Source organism: Pelodiscus sinensis, chromosome 7 (assembly GCF_049634645.1).
Source record: "Pelodiscus sinensis isolate JC-2024 chromosome 7, ASM4963464v1, whole genome shotgun sequence".
Classification (NCBI taxonomy): domain Eukaryota; kingdom Metazoa; phylum Chordata; order Testudines; family Trionychidae; genus Pelodiscus; species Pelodiscus sinensis.
In genome coordinates this window covers 51,714,051-51,736,915 of record NC_134717.1, presented here as the reverse complement: position 1 = coordinate 51,736,915, position 22,865 = coordinate 51,714,051, and the positions used below count along the sequence as shown (strand labels likewise).

The following is a 22,865-nucleotide window of genomic DNA, read 5'->3' as shown; positions in this document are numbered from 1 at the left end:
AATGTTGGTCTTTCAAAGCGTTTCCTTTTATGTATAAAATCAATTGCACCAAGTGCATGTTCTTTTCACAAGTAACAAAATAGAATCATGTTCTATAATGTCATCAGATTTGTTTGAAAATGTTAGCACTTCTCAACATTTTCTATGCATGTTAAGGGCACATTAAATTTAGTCACAAAATATTGGGCTTAAGGAAAGAAATCTGCATTTAGATATTTTTCATAGCACTAGTAGATAGCCACAGTAAAAAAAAAAAGGTTTAATGTGATTTATGTTCTAAATCATATTCTTTACTTGCAAATGAAAAGGTGCTACTTTATAGATTTCATCTTTTCTCCGATTTAACTTGCTGTCAGTATACATTGTTTGCTGATATTAATTAGGTTTATTAAAAGTGCTAAACCTCTTTAGATAAGAGTGGCTATTCCCTCTGCTTCTTTTTGCTGCCACTGCAATGAGCATTTACATAGGTCAGATGAGTTTTGTTTTTCTATTTTTTTCCAAAATGGTAAACATATATTTTAAGAAACCAACAGGTACAGAGAGGCAATTAAATGTTTTAGTGAAACTTCCACTCATTAATTAACTCTTGTTCATGGTAAAGCATTATGCCATACCCAAAATTCACCTAGTGATGCAGGGCGAGATCATCTACAAAACCGTAGCTGGGTGTGCAGGGTTTGCAACTTTGATTCCAGCTCAAATGTCTGCCTTTCTTAAGGGCTCGAGTGGCTACTATGGATGGGTTAAGGAGTTGCCCTCCAACCTTCCAGTGCACTGGGGATGAATTCTCCTTCATTTGGTTTTCTTACTTGTCATAAATGAATGATTTGGCTATGCATGAATGCCACTCATACAATATAGAAACCCACCTTTACCTTAGAGATGCAACGTATGCCTTGCCCAAGCCCAGGTCTTTTTGTATTTCACTTCTCCGAGGTATCTTCAGCCAATCTCTTACCCAGAAATGGTAATAGGACAAATCTTGGCATTTCAATACAAATCTTTTTCTTTTTCTTTTGGAGAGTATGTGATAGTCTTATTGGTTTAACCACTGGTCATAATTTTTTAAATTTTATTATCCCTATTTGCTCTATTGCAGCCTCATATGAAACAAATGAGAGATTTGGGCAAATATGCCAGCATCTCTCATGAACATAATTAACTGCTAAGGTACAAGTGGTTCACTTTCACCCTGTCTTTGTGCAATACCCTAACGAGCAGCAAAAGTTACAAAGGATGTTCGTAACTTTGATGCATATTATCAGGTAATTCACAGATGTTTGTGGTGAACACACAGGTCTTGATTCTGTTCTTTCTGTAAATTAGGAGCACATGATTAATCTGTGTGGCTCATGCCTGGGGCTATACGGCTGCGTCTAGACTGGCAAGTTTTTCCAGCTGTCTACACTGGCCGCTTGATTTTGCGCAAAAGCACTGACGTTCTACAGTCCAAAATCAGTGCTTCTTGCGCAAATGCTTTGATGTTTCCATTTGGGCAAAAGTCATTTTCTGGAAATGTTTTTGCACAAGAGGGCCAATGTAGACAGCTAAAAACTGTTTTGCGCAAAAAAGCTCCAATGGCGAAAATGGCGATCGGGCTTTCTTGCTTTTGCGGAACATCATCCGTGCCAATCTAGACGCTCTTTTCCGCAAATGCTTTTAACAGAAAACTTTTCAGTTAAAAGCATTTGCGGAAAATCATGCCACTCTAGACGTAGGCCATAGGTGTAGTTCCACTGAAGTTAATAAGTTGACCCTGCTTACAGGGAATGTCATTTTTCCTCAAATTAAAGACTGAAAAGAAATGTATGAGCACCAAGTTCAGGTCCATGGAACTGTAAGATTATTCCCTATGGTACATTTTGTAATGCTTTTCCCCATGAACTTGATGACTTGTGTATTTCAGTTAAAGTATTAAAAGGTGTCTTTTTATTCCTAAAGATGGAAAAAACTTATTATGTGAAAGTAAATATGGTAAAGTCTAAACTATATCTTCATTGGTCTTTGCTTTAACAGACTAATCTTTTAGTCTTTTAAAAGATCTAGTCTTTTAAAGAAAAGGCCAGTGGATAAATATTTTAGAAGTTACCACATTTTACTCTCCCTTAAGCAGTAAGAAATACTAGTAGCTGTCCTTGTGTGCTCTGTTATTAAAAGTAGAGGAGATATCTTGCATGAGATAATTTCCTTATATTATTGCTCTTTCAAACTGCTGTGCATGGCACAGGTACCCAGAATGAAAGATGCCAGAATATTAAAAAGAGGATTAATTCCTTTCAAGCAAGCTAGGCCATAATTTCCATTGTATGTTGGTTTAATTCTTCTGATGTCGGTAATGTGCAATTAAAAAAAAAGGGTATTTATTTATTTATTTATACACACATGCCCTTCTGCATTTCTGGAAGGAGAATGTAAGAAGGCAGATGGAAAATGTTGAGATTACTGTAGAATGAGGGTAAATGTAGAGCTGAAATGCAGAACTTTCTAGTGTATGATCCAACAATTCATTCAATGGGCATTGAGGATGCTCAAACCTCGTAGGAGGCATTCAGCACCACATAAAGATTACATCCCTAGCAGAGGGCACTTGAGAGGTAAGCTTATTCACATTGATATGCAGCTGGGTGAAATAGCAGCAATATAGGCATAATAAATGGAAACTGTGAGATGACTATTAATTAAAAAATTTCCTCTTGAGCCTCTGTAATTGTTATATACAGGCATTCATACACTTTCCAACATCTTTTTTTCCTGTGGCTGTTCCATTATAATTCCAAACTGTCCTATCTACTTTGAAGCATGTGTGTATCTTGCTAATCTTCCTGAGCTGTTCTTTACATAAATTGATGTCCACTACTACAAGAGGTGGAAATAATGCATTCAAGAAATAGTGACATCAGGGAAATTTTATTTTGCTTCTCCGGCAAAATGTCAAAATGTGCCAAATGTATGATGCCCTTTACTTCATTAAAATCAATGGGCACACCAGGCATGCTTGTGGCACAATGTACAGAATCACAAATAATTGAATAGAAAAGTAATATTAACATTAAGGCCCTGATTCAAATGACTTTGAAGTCAGTGGAATGATCAATATTGAATTTAGTGGGCTTTGGATCAGGTCCTGGAAGAAATTTTTCCATTTCCTACATGGCCAAATTCTCTGCTGCTGTGAACTGAATTAGTTCCACTGAAATCAATGGGACTGGGCTAGTCTACGTGAACAAAGAATCTGTCCCAAACGTTATTCTAACATTGATCAGCATGCAGTGTTACAATACTACAGCCTCACATGATTTTGCAATTGGAGATGACACCAGAAGATCTTTTGTAGATATTTTTTGTTGTATATTAGAGTAAATAGTTGTCTGATCTATTTCCCTCTTAGTTCAATAGGAGTCTTTCCATTAACTTTAATGGAAATTATATTGGACGCATATAGCTATACAGGTTGAACCTCCCAAATCTGGGACTCTTTGATCTGGCAATATCTGTAGTCCGGCAGGACCATGGATGTTGCTAGACCAAAGAGCCCCATGGGTGGGAGCAATGCAGGGACTGGGGAACCCTGGCGGGGCCAGGCAGCATCTGGGGAGTCCCAACCCCAGCCAGGGAAATCCTGGCATCAGTGGGGCCAAGGCAGAATTCGGGGAGCCCCCACCCTGGCTGGAGAACCCCCAGGATTAGCTAGCTGGGGAATGCCCCAATTGCAGTGGAGCTGTTGATGGCTGGGTGGCCCCTGCCAGGTATCCCAGTAAACCCCCAGTGACAGCAGGATCTGGGTTATTGAGCTGCCTCTGCTGGGAATCCCCCGGCTGAAGCGGGACTGGCAGGGTGGGTGGCCAGAATCCCCAGCGACAGCAGGGCTGGTCCTAGCAGTGGGATGGGGTGGTAGGCACCCCACCCAGAGAACTTCTGGCAGCAGGAAGGCCAGTAGTGTCCGGGTGGCCCCAGCCAGGAACCCCGGGGAACACTCTGAGGCAGTAGTCCCAGTCAGGAACCCTGGGAGATCCTGGGGGTAACAGGCAGGCAGCAGGGTGGGAAGCCATGCTGGGCTAGTATTAGTGGAGCCAGTGGCAGCTCAGGAAGCCCCAAGAGAGGAGACCAGGAGTGGGGCCACCAGCACGGGAGCATTGACCTCTCCTGGTTCAGCAAACTCCCTGGTCTGAGGGTGCTGGACCACAGAGGTCCAACCTGAGGTAAGTTAGAACATATATTTTTGCTGCATTTTGAGTGTGGTAATCTGCATATTTTCCCTTTTAATGTTTTGATACATTTATTCTCAATATTCATAGGGTTTTGCCACCTGAACCTACTTCTCCCCACAAAATTCCCTGGATTCTCTGCATTTGGGAGAGCTGGCTGGCATCCAAACAAGCTAAGAATTATTTTATACACCTCCCGAGGTGGAGATAAATTCTGTCTTTGAATGTGTATGCTCAGCTCCCCTTGACTTCAGTGAGACTGGGATCAGAGGTCATGAGCTGGCCCTTTATTACCATCAAGTGTCCCTCACTACCTTTCTGCTGGCAGTTTATGACCTGTAATTAACTTTTGATTTTCTGTTATCTTTTCAAAACAGATGTTCACTGTAAAACATGTCTCGCTGTACATAGATGCATATATTCGGGACACAGCACTGCCATTTATAACCCTTATAATCACCGCTGCATACTTGTCAGCAATGCTGTCTCTGTACTTTCTGCATCTTTCAGCTCCTCCATTTCTGCTGTGACTGACTTTATTATCTCTGAAAGCAAAGTGACCTGTTGGCTGCAGATAAATATGTAACCCAATCTTCAGGGATCACCAAGTGCTTTTATAACTATTCAGTAAACTGAACCCAGAAATTATTTCCATTGATCCGTGCACCAGGAAATAAAATATGGCATTAGAACCATTGTCCTTTTCTTTGCAGAGAAATCTTGATCTCTTTACTTGGTTAAAGGTTGTTGAAAGCATCAGTCAATTTGAATTCTTCCATTAGGTCTGCTAAAAATAAAGCAAGAACACTGAGTAGCAGAAGATGTATTATATGCACTTGAAAGGAGCAAATGTTATTTTGGAAGAAAAGAGACTTGGGTTTTGATAGTTTAAATAACTGCTGAAATTTCTTTCTTGTTACTAGAATGCTCTGCATTGAATGGGAGCTTGTGGTAGAACTATAGCTACTCTTAAACAGAATAGAGATGGCAAAAAAAAAAGTTTTCCCATAGGAGTCTGGCTATTAGAGGGAGAAACTAAAAAGATTTCCTTTTGGGTAATTTAATTTAGATGCTGATATAATTTCAGCACCACTATCTAACCATAAATGTCAGGGTTCTGCAACATTTCACAGACTATACAATCCTTTTATATGTCTTTCTACATGCTCAATATAGTTTGCTTAATTTTGCCCCTTCATCCACAGCCAGGGTCACAGGGGGTCATAGACACGAGAGAACTAGGTATGGAGCCCATGAAATGGTCTATATGCCCAGCTGGATGCAGTAGATCAGGGGCTCAGGACAGAAGTGGAGTGGAATTGCAGGACTCAGTCCTAACACTGAAAAAATAAATTATTCAGACTCCCCCAAATCACCATGTGATTAGTTTAAACATAATGAGTTAGTTAAAAATAATACATTCTAGCACTTTATTTGCCATCTTGTTTTTAAGCCTGCAGCGTTCAAATTTTCCAACTGTTCTCTGCAATTATAAGGGCTAGAAAGATGCATTTAAAAAACAAAAGTTAAGATACTCCTGTAATTCTATGACTCTACAGCTGGGGCTTTTATCATGGCACCATGGAGTTGTGCCTGTGGGTTTACTGCTGTAGAGATCTGCTTGCCAGGAAATGGTAGGGGAAGGGTTGCACATGTTGCTATAACCCTGATGCCAGAGTAGTCGCTGCAGAACATCTGTGCTGCCACTCCATAGCCTGGAAGCAAATAACACTTGGAAAAGCATCTCAGAGCCATAATTCAATCTCTGCGCTGGGTTTAGAACTGCTATGTACTGCCCTTTTTCCCAGCATGGACTGCACAATGCCAATCTTGTCAGCTCAGCTTATTTGGGCTCTTATCTCTCTAAGCAGGATAGAAATAACTAATTGGCTTCTGTTGTACTCAGGGTGAAGCCAACACTTCATTATAGACCTTCTTATACACATTATATAAGGTATCTACTCTATATAAACATCCTTATAATCTAAGGAGAAAATAAGGCTCCCTCAGAATAACCAAGTCAAAATTCACCACAAACTGTGTTTTGTGCTTTGCCATTTGCTGGTATTTTAAACATGTTTATGGGTCTGCTCCTCTAACGCTGTAAATCGATGGAGTTCTATCCAAGGAGAGTTATACTGACTTACTCCAGTTAGAGATCTGTCCCTTTGTTTTTTTGCCTACAGAAGAGATGAAGTGAGGCATGTGTCGAATTGTATAAATTGACATTAACAAAACTTGAAAAGAACAGCATAAGATGTTCAAACTTCCTCCCATGAAGTGTTTATGATTTGGGCTCTTTTCTCTGAAGGGTACTTACATGATTTCCCTGCCTAAGGGGAAGGTGTTGAAGGAGGAAGCGGATCTGAAGAGGGCAAATTAAGATATCCAGTAGTGCCATGGGATGAATAGCCTCTTTAAAGTTTGTGTGCAACTTGCAAATTAAGGAGGCAGACTTTGTCCTCTGTACAATTTATGAAGTTTGAAAGAAGGCTGCTAAAAGCAAGAAGAAACCTAGAGAGTGAAGCAGACATCCAGTCCAATAATTATACTCCAAAACAAAGGACATTAAATTGCAAATAAGGTCAGATAGGGTTTGAAATATTTAGCTGTAAGAAACTGAGGTTTGAATGTTAGCTATTTTAAATACAGTAACTTTTACTAGGGAGATGGAATCCGAATTTTAAAATTGTCTTGATTTGCCGAAACAACCACTTTTCTTTAGGAGCTGGGTTCTCGTGCCTAACTCTTCTCCCCTACTCCTCCAGCTACATGGGCCCCAGTGCCCGACTTAGTTCCCCTCTTCAGGAATTTGGTGGGAGGGATGTGGAATGGCACAGTGAATCCCTCAACTCCCTTTTTTTCACTGCATCAAACATAAACTATTTGTCTTCACTTTCCAAGGCCCTTTACGACTTAGTTCCCCTCTACTTATTTTCTTTCATTCACTATAGAGAGCTTGACTCCCACTGCCCACAAGGCCAACCTCCATCCCCCTCTTATTAAATTCTCAAACAAGCACCTTTGTGCTTTCTCTGATGTTGCCCTTCACATTTGGGTGAAGCTCCCAATAAACGCCCACAAGGCCACCTCATTAACTGTAAAGCTCGCCTTTGACATGATGCTATAAAAAACTGGAGAGGAGCTCGGATGTTGGTGTACTGAGATTGCTGTCTATTATGCAGACCAATAGGGGTATCTGGTATTGACCACTGTCGGCAGCCAGGATACTGGGCTAGATGGATCTTTGGTCTGACCCAGTATGGCCATTCTTATGTTCTTATGTTCAATATTCTTTCACCATTTCCTTGCACTTCCTCGACAGTCTGTGTGTATCCATCTGTTGTTTCTTGTCTTACTCTTACATTGTAAGTTCTTGGCAACTGGGACTGCCTTTTTGTTCTGTTTGTACAGAGCCTAGCACAGTGGCACTAGGATTATACCAATATTAAAAATAATAACGAGGCTGATGGACTCAGGAAAGCTACCTAGATCCCCCTACATCAGACTGTCCATCTCACAAAGTGTTCCCATGGCCTGCCCTTCTCCTCCCGAATGTGCTAGGGCTCCACATTTAATGATCTTTGGGGCACAGAGCCAGGCCAATCTATTTATAAAATCTTGGCTTTTTTGAGTGTTGGGAGAGGAGGTAACTCATGTTCAAATTATGGGCTGGGGATGGTGCTTCTGATTCCTTTTATATCATGCTGGTGTTGGTGATTAATCTCTAGAGATTGTCTGCCTGCCCACCAGTTACCTACAGTTTGTTACTGGGTTATTTGTAAATGAATTCCAAAGGCAGCATATGGGGCCGGTGAAGCAATATGACAGCTTATCATTAAAAACTAATTATAATAAAATAAGTCATGAGCCAAAAGCTCAGATTCCTACCCTGGCTCCAGATCTGAATTTTTCAGTGCAGGCCCATGTGTCTTAAGGTTTTTTGTTCCTTCTGGAAAGATGAAGTAATTGATTACATCAGCAGGGGGAGCTCTTGCTATAATCAAATGAAAAAAACCTGGACAGTAGTAACAGGCAGTTAGGTGGAAAATGCTGGAGCCCAGTAAGTAGGGCTGTTATTTCATAATGAAAGTGATGTAATCCTCAGAGATAATACAATGAATTTTATTTTATTTAGAGCATCGATAAGGTAAATAAAGATAAATTTGCAACCAGTTTTAAGAAAGCTGCTGACTAGCAACTTTGCCTGCATCAGATTTTGGGTTAAAAAATGTTTAGATCGCATTCTGAAAGAAGGGCACTGATGCCACAGATAACGGAGGCCAGAACAGATCTTTCTATATAGGAAAATGTAGGTGAGGATAAAACTGAAATATGATAACCACCGTAAAATATACAGTTTTACAAAATAGTGGAGCTGATGGTGGAGCCATAATTTTACAGTCTTGACTTTAATAATGCCCTTCTGGTGGTATACTCTAAAAGTTAAATCAATGAGAGACACAATTCTAACTGGTATAGCCAAAATGTAAGGTAAAGGCACTTCACTATTTCTGATCACTTGTTTTATAGTAAGACAATAAACGGCACATTTTAGAATTGCTTTCTGGGAGGAGACTACCTGAACCAAAAGAGTCCTATCAAAGTATTTCACCCTTCCTGATGTAGGAAGATGAAGGCCTAAAACATAAGCCCATGTAACACAGGCCTGGTGTGAGGCCTAGCTAACAATGGACAAAACATGGCTGACATAAAGCAAAGCTAAACTGTGAGTGGGAGGCAGGCCCACACAACTTGTCATGAACAGGGCTGAGAGAGCAAAACATTAATTGGTAATAGGCCTAGGTGTAGAACAGTAATTGGTACTGGTCATAAGTTGAAAGCACATGGTACCACTAGCTCATTAAAAAAAGACCTTAGTGCACACTTCCCACAGATACAGATCCAGGTTCAGGAAAGGGTCTAAAATGACAGCATGATGGATAGAGATGATCTAATTAAACCATGAGGTACAGATGGGTGGTATCTAAGTAGCATCAATGAGTGGTAACCTGACATGTCAGAAGTGATGTGTAAGTTGATAGTACCTGTATATAAAGTGGTGTCTAAGGGGACAGTCTTTGGATGACTTACAGGGCAATGGAAATTTTCCATTGATTGAGTCATTCCATTGTTACAGAGTACATATGCGTAGTGGTTCAATAGAGTCTACTGACAACTATTACTACACATGGCTTTACAATAAACCTGGCTGGGAACTTTCGATTCTTATCTGATTTGTGGTCTTTCAGGTCTGCAGTGGAGATTGAGTGCACAAATTGACATGGAACCCATCACTGAGCACACACACAAGCAGCCTTCTGGTTATCTTCATCAACAGAGCCAGAGACCTGTGAAGAGTAAATCCTGACCTCTCCTGACGAATAGCACCTGGGATGGAAAATCCAAATCCTCCCAGCTCTCATGGTAGATTATTGCATAGCAAGCTCTCTCCTTCCACAGTTTATTTACCTAAGATGGAAGTCTCACTTAAGAGTCCATTTAGGCATTTAAAAAGGTAGTTGGTTGGAAGGATGCAGGTGATTTGAGGGAGTCTGGAGGTGTAGAACTGGTTGAAAAAGGATCTAGAATGGCAGGATGGAAATAGGATAGAGACTGATATAGAGAGAGGAGTAGGAAGTGGTGGGATAACAATAGATGGGAGGCTGGGACAGAACTTGGTGGATTGGGAAATAGGTGTTGAACGAACTCTAGAAACCATACAAATATAGAAAATAAAAATTGAAGAAGGGAAAGCTGATAGTAATTAATGTGAAAAAGAATCTTGAGATTGTAGAAAATTGATAATGGAAGCAAAGGGACATAAGGAGAAATCTATGGCCAGGAGAGTTAAGGACAGTAAGAGGGAGTTTTGAAGGGATATTGAGGACATAATAATAGTTTTGATCATTTACTAGAAGTCACTAGCAGAATTATCTATAATAATGCAGAAAAGGCAGAAATGTTCAAAATATTTTATTTCTGTATTTGGGAAAAAGTAAGAGGATATGGTCATGTCCTAGGATATAATCATTTCCATTTCACTAGTATTTCCAGAGGATGTTAAACAGCAGCTGCTGAAGTTAAACATTTTTAATCAGCCGGTCTGGATAACTTGCATGCAAGCATTTTAAGAGCTCACTGAGGAGCTCAATTGACTGTTCCTGTAGATTTTCAATAAATCTTGGAACACTGGGGAAGCTCCAGAAGCCTGGAAGAAAGCTAGTGTTGTGCCAATATTTAAAAAAGGGTAAATGGGATGACCTGGGTAATTATAGGCCTGTCAGTCTGGTATTGATCCCAAGCAAAATAATGGAGTGGCTATTATGGGACTCAATTAATAAAGAATTTAAAGAAGGTAATTTAATTAATACCAATCAAGAGAACTTTAGGGAAAATAGATCTTGTCGAACTAACTCGATATCTTATTTTGATGTGGTTAGAAGTTTGGCTGATAAAGATAATAGCGGTGATGTAATATACCTTGACTTCTGTATGACATTTGAGTTGGCACTGCAGACATTCCGAATAAAAACCTAGAAGTATATAAAATTAACTAGGCACACATTAAATTGATTAAATGTGACTGTAAATGGGGAATCACCCAAGTGGGTGTGTTTCAAGGGGGTGATCTCATAGGGATCTGTTCTTGGCACTGGGCTAATTAACATTTTTATTAATGACTTGCCAGAAAATCGTCATTGAGAAAGTTTGCAGAAGACTCAAAAGTTGAGAAAGGTGGTAAATAATGAAGAGGACAGTGCACAGATGGAGAGTGATCTGAATTGCATGGTAAGCTGGGTACAAGAAAATATGTATTTTAATACAGTTAAATAAATATATGCCTCTAGGATCACAGATGATAGCCTTATGTACAAGTTGTAGGACTATATGCTGGGACACTGTGGCTAGAAACAAGATTTGGGGGTTGTGGTAGATGTCATAGTGGGTCATCAGATGCAAACCTAAGGTGCAGTGTCCAAAAAGGTAGATGCAGTCCTTGGATATCCAAACATGGGAAATTTAAGTAGGAGGAAAGAGTTTATTTTACCCCCGTATCTGGCAGTGGTGTGACCGCTGCTGGAAAACTATATCCAGTTGTGGTATCCACAGTTCAAGAAGGATATTGATAAAATGGTTTTTTGAATAACATGACCATCCCCGAAATAACAGTTTCCCCAGCTGGCCTGTCGCCGGCGGTTGTGCAGGGCTTTCCCCGCCTCCCTGCAAAGCAGCGGAGGGTTCGCCACTCGCTGCGCCTTTCCCCGGCGACCCTCCTTCCCGCTGGACACCTCGCTCCCTCTCCTCCACCCCCACTTGCAGGCCGGTGGCTGGGTTTCCCCACCTGGTCTGTCACCGGTGGCTACATGGGGCTCCCTCTCCCCCTGCAAAGCAGCGGAGGGTTCGCTGTTCACCATGCCATTCCCTGGCGACCCTCCCTCGCTGGACACAGTGCAGGTCCCGTCAGTCCCGTCACAGGGACATACTGTACTCCCAACCCAATCCCCCTCTCCTCTCCTCCCCTCCCCTTTCCTTCCCCAGAGCCAAACACTTCCCCTCCCTGCTGTAACCCAGTCCCTTTTCTCCCCTAACCTTATGTCCCGGTCCCGGCTGCTAACAAATGCAGGCTAGATCCACGAGCGCACGTGCGGCTCTCAGCAGTCCTGCTGAGAGAGCGGTTGACAGGCGCACTTCTGAGTTCCAGCTGATGCCCTATTGGGAGTTTTACTGTACTGTACTGTACGCATGAGCAGATGAATACACTGTGCACGTGGTCACAGCGCTCCTCCTCTCACTCACATGTTTATCTTGAGTTAACAAACCACGACGTCTTGTACTGAATTGTTAGATACTGTACTGTATCTTGCTGTGTGTTACTGTATCCCTTATCATGAGTGGAAAGTGTAAGGAAAATGATACGTCTGCTTCTGCAAGCAAGAAGCATAGAAAATCATTTACATTAGAAGAGAAACTTGAAGTGATTAAGTGAATTGAAAAAGGTGAACGCAATTGTGATATCTCCTGCGCTTTCAATATACACGAGTCTAGTGTGCACACAATCCATGCCCAAGCTGAGAAAATTAAGGAAAGTTGCAAAAATGCAACACCAGTAAGTTTGAAGAAGGTTGTTCGTACACGAACTAACCTAATGGAAAATATGGAGAGGCGATTGTCTATGTGGATTGAAGACCAAACACAACGAAAGATGCCAGTGAATTTGGCTGTTATTCAGGAAAAAGCCAAAGCTTTATATGATTCTGTTAAAAGAGAATTGAATGAAACTGATGCAAAGCCATTTAATGCAAGTCATGGTTGGTTCGAACACTTTAAAAAGTGTTCAAACTTACATAATATAAAAATAACTGGAGAAGCTGCTGCTGACATGGAGGCTGCTGAATCATTCCCAGCGACATTTGAAGCTACTATAAAGGAAGGTGGCTCTTCGTCTAACCTGGACGAAGCAGGACTCTTCTGGAAGTGCATGCCAGCACGCACATATATCTCTCATGATGAGGCTTATGCACCTGGTTTTAAGGCTACAAAGGATCGTATCACTGTGATGCTATGCACCAATGCCAACGGGGATTGCAAGCTCAAACCGGTAGTAGTTTACCATTCTGCTGACCCTAGAGCTTTAGCTGGGTATTCAAAGGATCATCTTCCTGTTGTTTGGAGATCTAATGTGAAAGCATGGGTAACTGCAAGCATCTTCAAAGACTACTTCTGCAAACGCCTAACTATTGAGTTGAAAGACTACTGTTTGCAAGAAAATCTTGCTTTCAAAATTTTACTTCTTCTAGATAATTCACCAGGGCATCCTTCTTGCCTTACTGATCTGTCAGAAAATATTTGTGTGTTATTTTTACTCCCCAATACAACCTCATTAATTCAACCTCTTGATCAAGGAGCGATAGCTGCTTTCAAGGCGTATTACTTGCGCCGTACGTTTGCTAGGCTTATAAGGGAGACAGATAGCGAGAATAAGCCTATAATCAAGGAATTCTGGAGAAAATGTAACATTAAAGATGCTATAGATATTATAGTAGAGGCTTGGGCAGAAGTTTCATCAAGTTGCCTTAATGCAGTCTGGCACCGTATATGGCCTGCATGTGTTCATGAGTTTAGGGAGTTTGACACTGAAATATCTGAAGCTAAAATGCAGATTGTAGCCCTAGCCCATGAAGCAGGATTAGAGGAGGCGGATGCTACTGATGTGCAAGAATTGCTTGACTCTCATGGGGAGGAGTTGTCTATCGACGAGTTGAAGCTTCTGGATGAGCAGCGGCTGGAAAATGAGCCTGAACATGCTGAGCCAGTTATTCAAACATTATCAATGAAAGTTATGGCTGAAGCATTTAAGCTTATAAGTGATGCAGTAAACATTTTTTATGAGAACGATTCTGATCGCGTACAGAGCTCAAAAGTAGCGAAAAGCTTAGAAAGTGCTATATCTTGCTACCAGCAACTTTACAATGAAAAACAAAAAGCAGCAAAGCAGCTCTCTATCAAAAGTTGTTTTCATGTTCAACCTAAAAAAAGATCATCTGATGAACAAGATAGCCCTGTTTCATCTACATCCTCTAATGTTGATGTTGACGACTCAGCACCAATAGAAAATTGACTTCGACACCACTGCTTGAAATGCAACCCCTACCTTTTCCATTATTTTCAATGGGAAAATTGACCCCGCATAACACGTTTTCACTTAACACGATCATTTTCTAAAACGTATCTATCGTGTTAAATGAGGAATTACTGTACTCAAAGAACTCAGTCTATTCAGCTTAGCAATGAGGAGGTTAAGGAATGACTTTATGATAGTCTACAAATACCGGCATGAGCACAAATATGTAATAATGGGCTCTTTATGCTAGCAGAGAAAGTTATAACACAATCCAATGGCTGGGAGTTGAAGCTAGACAAATTCAGACTGGAAATAATATGTACATTTTTAATGGTGAGTGTAATTAAGCATTGGAACAATGTATTAGAGGGTGTGGTGGTTTTTCCATCAATGAACATTTTTAAATAAAAATAGGATGTTTTTTAAAAGATCTATTCTGAGAATTATTCCAGAGAAGTTCTATGGCCTATGATATGGAGGTCAGATTAGATGACCAAAATGGGCCTGTCTGGCCTTGGAATCGATGAAATCTGTGAACTTGTTTTTGGTGGGTAGCAGGGTCTAGGAAGAAGGAAGCAGGGGGTAGGAGGGAGGACAAGGTAGAGTGGAAGCCCAAGAGGTATAGCTAGGGAGCTGTTAGGGGAAACTGTTTAAAAAGAGGTGCAGGCCATGTGAAGGCCAGATAGACACAGTGAAGAGGGTAGAGAGGAAACCAAGAAGCAGCTAGTTGAGTGCCTGCCATCAAAGGGTTGCAGTGTGGATTGAGGGGACTATTACAACCACAATGTGAATGAGTTTGCAGCTTGACACTACAGAGGCACCCTGGAATGAGGGAGTTTATTACTAAGCCTCCTTCACAGCTATTTGTGCCCTTCACAGGTATGAGCATGCTGTACAATTTTAGCAATAACCCAGACAACACACATTGTAAAATCAAAAGAAAGAGGAAAGAAAATTGTTTTTTCTATTTGGCAGTACAAGAGGACTCTTAGGTGTGAATGTCAACATCTTTTCCCTAAAGCATTTATTGGCTGTCAGTCGGGGGCATGCCAACATATTCAGGTCAACAAATGGAACTGACTGACTACAATTGAACCAATCTTAGGTGTTAATGTCACTTGCCAGCATCAGCCCTGAATGGGTTGGAATGCTGGGCAGATAGTGTGAACTGCTCTCAGTGTTAGAAATCTCAAGTTAACATGGAAGAGTCACACTGAATGGTGTTAACAAATCTGCCGTTGTCCTAATGCTTGACAATGGGGAGAAGTATTGAGTTGAGCAGGGGATGAGGAAAAATTCTGTGTTAATTAAAAAATGCATGGATGAAATTTGATATGAGGATGGAGAAGTTAGATGGATGGAGGAAAAAGGTTGGAGGATGGAGACTTCAGTCATATCGTCAGTGTGATAGTGGTGTATTGAAAATTAAGTAAAGACGTCCAATTCATTTCTGAAAAAAATTAGCATAATTAAATAATATGTTCCAAGAAATATGCCTCCAAACTTTGCTGAAAAATATCCATCCAGAGGGGATGTGGATGGTTATTATAACCAGTGAGAGTTGGTTCTAAAATGCCAAAATTTCTGAAGTTCATCTGTCACAAGGACTACATTGAGGATAGTTTTCTACACTCTGAGAACTTGGCAAAGCTCTTATTGACTTCAGTGGTAAAGGATCAGGTCCTGATTGGTTACATGCTCCCTGTAGCAAGAAAAACTATTTCTTGTTATATGTGTGGTGTTGTTTTCCATGCTGGTTTACAGTGGATTGTTATTTTGTTAATGATTGTGGCCAATCTTTCATTTAATCAGTGGCTCAATTGATTTTAAATATAGTACCCAGGAACCTTATGTGTGCAAGGTGTTTTTAACGACTTCCTTTGACCTGACTCCTACAAAATATATTAGGTTTCCTTCTGACCTAGTCCCAGCGTTAACAAACATAATAAACTATTAATTAACCACTAAATGTGATTTATCTTCCTTTGGATTTAATGTTACTCAGTAGCTCAGGAACCATCCCCTGACTCCAGATTACCTGTCTTCCTGAATTAAATTCTATGAAATAAATGGTTAGTACTTAGATCACTAAGTGTGTTTAATGGTTCTCCTTTTTTACCCAGATTTAAGTCTAAGATTTAAGAGTGCATATAACACCCTGAACCAGGTCTATCAAGAGCAATTAGTCACTTGACAGATAACTCCAGTTTCAGATCTCTGGATTTTATGGGCTTTTTTTGATGACTAGGAAATAAAGCAGATTCTAGTTAGACTGCACAGATGTAATAAGGCAGTACAAGTAAGTCAGTTTTAGATGAAGGAAAAATTGTTTAAAAGTGGCTGCTGTTACCTCATTTTCTTCCTTTAATTTTTCCTTGTTTAATTGATCATTAGAATTATTATTACAGCCTGTAATCAAAAGTCAGTTGCTTGGTGAACTCATGAGATGTGATCAGGGGTACCAAACAGGAACATTTCAGAAAGGGCATGTGTGAGATGTTACTTCTAGGTATAATTTACAGTTGATATCATGCTGACAAATGATGGAACTGTGGCTTTGAACTGCAAGGAATATGTCCTCTTTTCTTTCCTGCTTGAAGCCAGAAGGGACTTCCTGTGTATGAAGGATAAGTTGGTGGCTGCGATGAAATAATTGCCTGCTGTGTAGACATGGACTGTTATTTCAGAATAGTGCTAGTTATTTCAAAATAGTGTTGCAGTGTAGACATACCCAGAGAGAGACCAAATCAGGATACTTCATAAACACAAGAATTCAAGGTGTCATTTTTACCCATCCTTGTCTGCTTCCAGATGTGTATCTTCTGACCACCAGATATAAGTGGACCAGGTGGGAATGCTCTAAGATACACGTTTCCAGTGGATACCAATTCCCCAGCATAGAACCATATAAGTTCTCTCTCAGCATTTGGCTGGTCAATGTAATAGCGGGGTGTATGGGACGCATCTGTGGATGCTCATTGGCTTAACTTTTTAAAAAATCAAGATTGTCCACAAAGGGTATGTCTGCACTGCAACACTATTTCAAAATAACTAGAGCTATTCCAAAAGAACATAGTCTGTGATTACACAGCAGGCAGTTATTTCAAAATAGTGTCAAAATACTGTCAAGCTGGAGGACGTCTTTCTCCGACTCCTGTAATCCTCATTGTATGAGGAGTAAGGGAAGTCGGAGGAAGAGTGCTCTATTTCAAAATAAGTGCCATGTAGATGCTCCCTATTTCAAAATAAGCTATTTTGAAATAAGTTATGCAATTGATGTAGCTCAATTTACATAGCTTATTTTGAGTTAAGTCCTGCAGTGTAGACTCACCCAAAAGGATCTTCATCTGTTCAAGGAAGAAAGATGGTCTTTATTGGGGACTATAAAATAAGAAGGATGGAAAAAACATTCTGCAAGGGTCAGGCAGACAACAATATGATGCAGGCCTGCCAATGTGGGGGAGGGCAAAGAGGACAATTGCCCTGGCACTTAGTGATTCAAAATGGCCTGGGGCTCCAGGCTGCTGTGGCTACGGCCAAAGCCCTGTGTGGCACACTGCAGGCAGCGCAGAGGGCTGCCGGGGGAGGCTAGCTTCATCTTTGCCCCTTCCACACAAGATCCCACCACTTCTGGGGTGTGGTGCCATTCCCTGCCTTGCCCAGGGGCCCAGCAAGTCTGTCAACCCCACTGCTATGGTTTGTTGTCTTCTCAGAGTCAAGATACTAGCCATCATTCCAACACTAAATAGGCTTCTGAAGTCAAGGGGCAAAGAGCCACTGCAGATGGTATGGGTCGGTAGTGATGACTATGGCTAGGATTCAGTCGTGTGTATTTGTAGTAAAAGTCAGGGACAGGTTACTGACAATAAACAGAAATTGACCTGTGACCTGTCAATGACTAATACTTTAAATACCCCTGACTAAATCTTGGGGGACTTTCACTGCTGGGGAACTATTCTGGGGGTCCCTTGTTGGGGATCATTGCTGCGGAGATGTCCTGGATGGGGCACTGCTGGCAGGGGCTGTGGGGTCAGCAGCACCAGCTGTAGGGGATGACCCACGGCTGCTCCTGGGAGTCATTGACAGTGGCTGCTCCAGCTGCCCCAGGCTCATTGCTGGGACTTGCTGATAACAGCTGCTGGGGAGCTTTCTAGGCTTGGTTGCTGCTCAGGGCAGTGCTAGAAGTGGTTGGTATGACTGGCCCCCCAGGCTGTTCTACCCCTGTCTGGCTGCAGAACTGCTCCAGCAGCAGCCTGTGTGGCTGTCCCTAGGCTCACCCAGCCAGCTACATGGGCCACCCTGGCTGAACCATGTTGGCTGCTGTAGAAATCACGTATGTTGCAGAAAATCACAGCATCTGTGACTTCCACAACCTCTGTGATAGAGATGGAGCCCCACTAATGACTCTGTATTGAAGGAAACTTCAAGAACCCAGAAGGGTGCTGAAACAGAGGAATATCCAAATAATCTTGGCATTTCACCTGATCCCACAAGCAATGGAAGACAGACAGAAAGCAGAAGATTCTGGAAGGGAACATCTGGTTAGATCAGTAACATAGATGTTTTTAGCTTTGTGTCTCATTGACTCACTTGTGGAAAGATACAGCTGTACAGTTGGGATGGCTTCTCTCTCCATAGAAAGGGAATGTGATGCTGTATATAAACCCCTGTACTGGCAGAGACAATTAATGGGAGTTAAAGGTTAATGGGAGCTGGCAAGGACAATTAGCTGATTATGTGCCACCTGGAGGGGAGACAGCTCATTATAGATTAGGCACAGCTGGGAAAAACTGGGCTGGGTGGTTCCTATACAGGAAGAACTGAGAGAGAAGAACTGTAGTAAGTAACTTACCTCCTGGAATATACTTCTCGGAAGCTGCCCCTATAAGAAGAGATTCTCAGAGTGTACTCCTGATGAACAGCCTGCAAGAGAGGAATAGTAGTAAGTAGGCCAAGGACCCAGTAAGTGGGTAGGAGAGACTGTTATGTATGCATTGGGGCACTGCAGTTTCTGTAGAAGAATGTACTCCTTAGGGATGCTGTTGTTATTACCCATGAGCTCTTGCCTAGAGAGGAAGGGATTTCCTAAGGAGGGGGGCTGGTTCTGTTTGGTTTCCTCCTCGCTAGAATGCAGTCTTCTGTGTTCTGATAAAACAAAATAAGAGATTATTGTTACTGCTTAAAGCAAGTGATGACATGAGTTTCTTGCCACACAAATACAACATTCCTCATACAGGGTCCTGGATTTTGAGCAAATAGAAACGAGTGAGCCTACATTCCCTTATCAAACCAGAAAACCATTTTATTAAAGCCTTGACTAAGTAAGGCAATAATGAATATTTGAGGTAGATGGTAATTGGTCCATCACTGAAGGAGGGAAAGAGAGGCAAAGTTTCTCTGTCTCCTAGTTTTTCCACAAGTGACCACTGTCAGAGAACTAAACTTCCTGGGTGAAGCTGGTTAGGGTAGTCAGTGTGGCATTAACCTAATAGCAAAAGGGGTGGGCGAAAAGAGAACTCATTTAGCACGGCACCCTGGTGTTCTGAATAAAATTCCTCAAGGAAACAAAGGTCATCAAGAGATTTATTTTCAAATAGGAGAACCATTTACAAGCACAAATGTGATCTAGTTGCTATTAGTGAAACCTGCTAGGATGATTCCCATGACTGAAATGTTAAGATCAATTTTTATAACCTCTTTAGGGAGGATCAAAAGGTCAGATAGGAAGGGGATCTGGCATACTGGGAAAAATAAGAGAACGTGTGTCTGAGTCACTGATGACTGAAAAAAAAAAGTTGAGCTATCTACTAGATTAAGTATAAAATGGGGGTTTTAGTTGTTTGGTACAGACTATCAATTTACTATAGGTAACTGGATTTCTGGATCTTTACACTCTGAGCTATAATGTGTGTATGGTGGGAGAGGGGAAAGATTCTGGGGGATCTCAGTCTAAACAAAGTTTATGTAATAGGGAAGTGGGGAGAAGAGAAGGAAAGAATAAGGTTACTATTAGAACTACCCATTCTGTTTTATGGCAACTTGTGAGGTTTCAAAACTAGTTTGTGAAACAACAACACTTTTTCCCATGAGAACAAAATTGTGTGGAAATGTTTTTGAGAGCAAAACTAGAGCTTTTGGGACAGTACATGTGTTTATGTAGTCTAGGTTTGGAGAACTGGCTTGAAACATAAGATGCTGGTTCAATGTTGTGTTGGCCTGAAATACTGCAGAGTTTTTCATCTCAAGTCATACTGAATCAGGCAGAGAAGAGATTCATACTAGGTTCCTTCTACATCCTAGGCCAGTACATTAATCACCAAGCTACACAGTGTGAGAACATGCTCTAAGTCTGTCTGTTTCTTTCTAATGAAAATTTGAGCCAAGCCAATAGATCTCTAAAAAATGTTTTATCTGTGGCTAAATAGCATATTTTGATGAAATGTCTGTATAAATGTTCTAATCAGCTCTAGTTAGCACAAAAACTCATTTTCCTCATGTTGAATAATAACTTCAGCAACAGCTAATTGGTTAGAGCAACAAATAAGCTAATAAGTAGTTTAAAGATGGAATGTAGATAATTGCAAGATGTGCCTTTGATGTAATGAGTGATATTTCCTTCTCATCATTAAAAGCAAACATGCAAGTATTTATGCAGATGGTGCTGATGAGTTAATCTAAACTCAGAATTAATCAGGCTTCTTTCTTCTACAGTATCTTCAGTTTTTTAAGGTAAGTAGGGGCAGTTACAGGCCTTAAAATCAGGATGGAAATAGCATAAGCGTATTAATGAATGCACATCTGCTTTTGATTGAAAGGTCAAGAACAGAACAGCATAACTCTGGAACTAATTAAACAAGTATAGTTGAAATGTTCACACTAGTAAACTGATTCCGAAAGATACAGATGATGCCAAAGTAGTTAGTATCAATAGTGCATCTCCTAGCCTATACCTGCTCAGTATAATATAAACTATACTTTAGAAAGAATTCAAATTGAAGATTTATCTGCAGATTATAGGGCGGACTTACTCTGGCACAAGTGGGTGGATTTCTATATCTGTTAACCTGGCATTAGCCATTGTAATTGACTATTATATAAAAGCATGATTTCACGTTCAGTAGATGGATCAAACAAAGGCCTCTAATTCTGGGTCCTTAATTCTAATATTTTGGAACTGTATTAAAATAGAGTGGGGGTTAGGTTTTTAATTTCTGTTTTAAACTGAGTGACTCAGAAGAGTATAGGCATCACGGGTTTGCAAACTGAAGCCCTTTGTTTATTTGCAGAACAAGTGCATTATGGAGAGAAGCAAGTTTTCTTGCAATACCCAGTATTATGCCTTATTCCCAAACTAGAAGGACTCCCTGAGAGGGTATTTCAGTATCTATTCCAATGAAACTCTGGCTGGTTAGAGGTACAATGGTCAGTGGAGAAAGGAAGAACTCTGTCTATTGTAGATGGCAATTAAGTATTAAGATGAAGTATAATAGTTAATAAACCAAAGCACAGGTATCCTGTCACTATTGTACAGCTTGACCCAAGCTGCTTAAACTAAGGACTCGATCCAGTGCTCGTGGAAGTTAATGGGAGTGTCTTGGTTTACTTCAATTTAAGTCAAACCAGTCCCTGAGTTTATATATAGCATCTGGACACAATGCAAGCAGCCACACTTTCCAAACTCCGTGCAATCAATCAGATTAGCTTTCACCCTGATGCATTGGTTAAACTTGGCTTTTCTGTTCTAAAAGACTATTACTATTTCTACTGAGCTTCCTTTATGCAGAAGGAAGAACGAAGATATACAGAGAATACAGAATACAGAGAATACAGAATTAAAAAATACACCAGAGAATACAGAATTAAAAAATACACATCACAAAGAATTAAAATGAACTGAAAATTACGGTTTCGCCTTTCTTTGAATGAGGAACTGTGGTGCTGCTGAGGTCATAAATGAGGATAATCTGCAGGCTCAGTTACATGATTTAAAATGGTGGCTCAACTCCAGAGTGTTGGCAGGTCTTGTGCTTTTAAATGCAGAAGGAACACTCAGTTATTTCTCTGAGTTTTATAGATGCCTGGGTTGGAGAGTACCTCCGTGTGTGCTCTGCTGCTGATTTTTCTTTCTGAAATTCTTCTTTTGGCCTTCATATCAGGGTTGGTCCTGCTGGGCGGGCTGGGGATTGGAGTTGATGACCTCTTGGGGTCCCTTCCAGTTCCAGTATTCTATGATGGGTTTGATTATAATTAGAATGCTCACCTGAGTTAGTTTCTTTCAGGTGCTTCTCTGCTTTTTCTCTCCACTGCCTCAGTGGTAGCTTGCTGGGTCACACAGTCATTGAATTTTTTGCAGTGATGGACAATTAGTAGATGTATTTTGTGAGAGAGATGTCTACTCCCCCACTCCGCCAAAACTGGAATGAGCCTCTTATTTCCTGCAGACCTTTTTAATTATAACATTGAGTACTACCGGGATCTAGGTTGAAGGCTCTATATCCCATTTTCAGTAGGGGGAACAATTCTCTCTCTGCTATCTTGAACTGTCATTGCTGTAACCACCACTGTTAATACCTGCACCATTTGCAAAATAACTGCAGTAGTAAAAAGATGTCTTTTTTTTTACTCTACAGCTATATTTTTATTTACCTTTAGATCTATGAAAAACATGTCAATATCCTGTGCCTCCTACCTATTTTTAATTTTGGAGGTGGCTAAACATTTAACACATTGACTAAAAAGTCCTTTTCAAATTCTGTGCATAGTCCTGGAAGGAAAAGAGAGATGGTTGTCTATATAAAAGTAAGTAATGTTTCACATCTCTTGGAAAGTTGCTAACACCAAGTTGGAAGATGAATGCTTGTATGCTGTGTGAGTGTGGGATATACCATGGTAATACTAGAATCTAATTATATAAGACTTTTAACACCAGCCTGGGTAAAGTACCTGAAACTATAGTGGAAAAACATGTATATGCAGAAAATGAATAAGATGATCTAGTAAGTCTTTTATGAGGCTTGAAAAGCCATTTTAAA

At 40.7% G+C, this 22,865-nt stretch overlaps 1 long non-coding RNA gene across 1 annotated transcript in view; it reads left to right on the top strand.

Annotated features, from left to right (window-relative positions):
- Positions 1 to 22,865, top strand: part of LOC142830205 (uncharacterized) — an 85,609-nt gene that overhangs the window by 47,152 nt on the left and 15,592 nt on the right. The window contains exon 2 of the long non-coding RNA XR_012905244.1: positions 10,900 to 11,000. This is a non-coding gene — a long non-coding RNA (uncharacterized LOC142830205). The remainder of the gene's footprint in view (positions 1 to 10,899; positions 11,001 to 22,865) is intronic.